The sequence below is a fragment of the Bacillus rossius genome, chromosome 14 (assembly GCF_032445375.1).
Source record: "Bacillus rossius redtenbacheri isolate Brsri chromosome 14, Brsri_v3, whole genome shotgun sequence".
Classification (NCBI taxonomy): Eukaryota; Metazoa; Arthropoda; class Insecta; order Phasmatodea; family Bacillidae; genus Bacillus; species Bacillus rossius.
In genome coordinates this window covers 29,084,255-29,086,326 of record NC_086341.1, presented here as the reverse complement: position 1 = coordinate 29,086,326, position 2,072 = coordinate 29,084,255, and the positions used below count along the sequence as shown (strand labels likewise).

Genomic DNA, 2,072 nt, shown 5'->3' with positions numbered 1-2,072 from the left:
GGTTTCGTCGTCGCTCGGCAGGGGCACATCGATGCACTCCTGCATCACCTGCTCGTCACTTAACTGATCAGTCATGTCGCTAGTTACACCCTACAACGCACTAACACCCACTGACCACGCACCCGGTATTAAGCCGGGTTGTGGCTAGGCTGTAGGGTTAGCTACAACCTGGGTTGTTTTGCACGCTTACACTTCTTAGGAAAACCTGGGAATACCACCTGGCCTGTGTGCGAGTAAACAGGCTGTTCCTGGAATCTCGCAGCTCCGCTTGACGCGTCCGTCCTCGGCCAAGGCTCGAAGCGAACTCTATGCAAACACCCACTGGCTAGTCATGACGGAGAGGCCCGAGAATAGCCGAAGACCCTTCGTTTGTGTTTAGTTTACACGTACGCTCGCACGTACACTAGCCCCACTTTTACAATTAACAGCTTTACTACTTTCTTTCCAATATTTCTCGATCATGTTTGCAAATACGCAGATGGACCTGGGTACTTTTTAAATGTAATTTTTTAACTCACCACAACTTTTGTTTGAAACCTTTTTCGCTTAAGCGCCTATATTTTGAGAAAAACTGAGTCAAAATTGTTTTTAACCCTGTTCTCCAAAAACTTCACGTCCGATTTCCAAAAAAATTAGCACCGTTCGATTCAGCGTCCTCGAATTACCCTTACATCAAGTTTTCAGATCTGCTGGTAAAAAGTGCTTACTTTACCTCTTGTTGACTGGCCTATCCAATGAGACATGAACAGACACTAATATATAAATGTCTATTTTCAAAGCATTTCTACGAGTTTTTCAAATATCAGAGTACCCTAGCCCTCTTGTCTGTGAAGTTTCACTTCGAACGAGCGTGGTGGCCACGCTCCCCGTTCATTTTAATCACTGCGTCACTTCCCGCTATCAATTCTATATATTTGACCGTGAACAAGTAAACATTCATTATTCAGTTCATATCGCTTTATCACAGCATCGGAGCCTCCGTGGCGCAATCGGCTAGCGCGTTCGGCTGTTAACCGAAAGGTTGGTGGTTCGAGCCCACCCGGGGGCGCATTTATTTTTAAACACGAGGTTCATAATTTATTTTTCAAATAATATTTATATCTGAAGACCAGCTAAGGCCACAAGTGTTACTAATTTGCCAGTATGTGTTTTTAATTTAAATTTTTCTTTAAAAAATGGAAATATACCACTCATTTGCCCTGTAGTAAAGCTTGTATTTAATATTAATGATTTATGATAGATGAGTGCGAAATTCAGTGGGAGCAATCAAAACACTAACAAAAATAACGAACTTAAAAATATATAATAAAAATAATGACTACGCTTGATTAAACTATTATACCACCCGAACCTCCACAAAATTACGGCAAAATCCGCCACGTCTAATCCGGTTCGATAATCTGTAATAAGAAAAATCTAAGAAACCTTATTTATGAGAATGCAGCAAACACATCGACATGGAGAAAATGTTTTTTGTGAGAAGCTTGCGTTTATTGCCACAATGGTCTATTGTCACCGGCAATGTTAATTTTTTTAAAAAAGCTATTTTTCTGTGACCGGTTAGCTTTGCAAATACAGGAAATGACCCTTTAGTAGAGTGATTGTATTACAATTAGTGAGGCTTTTTCCGAATGGTAAGTATGCGTCCTTTACCGATGCAGCCTTTATAAAAGGATTATTAAATAAAAAAACAGGCTGCATTCAGTGAGAAATCATGAAAGGATGTCCAAACTCTTTCTACGCCAACGAAACCTTGTGTATCCAAATATAAATACTTTTTTTTTGGCATTTCAATGTTTGTATATTTTGAATTCTTTGTGATCTATTTTCCAAGCATCATATCATTTGCACGCGTTCAATTAGTTAAATTCACAATAATTTATTCACATGAAACATAAAGACAGCAGTTGGCTGGTTCAACTACAGACTATCGTCACATTTAAACCGAAGGAGGCAGCACAAGCCCCTGAATTGCCTTAAGTATTCATAAAATGGTACGAGCCACTCTGCCTTTTTAAGAAAATCTGCATCGGCGATTATGTAACAATCATTTTGCAACTATTTGGAATGTT

The 2,072-nt window shown here is 39.6% G+C and overlaps 1 non-coding gene across 1 annotated transcript; it reads left to right on the top strand.

Moving 5' to 3' along the window:
- The first annotated feature begins 974 nt into the window (after positions 1–974).
- On the top strand, positions 975–1,048 carry Trnan-guu (transfer RNA asparagine (anticodon GUU)). Its single transcript has one exon. It is a non-coding gene; the product is annotated as a tRNA-Asn (tRNA).
- The last annotated feature ends 1,024 nt before the right edge of the window (positions 1,049–2,072 follow it).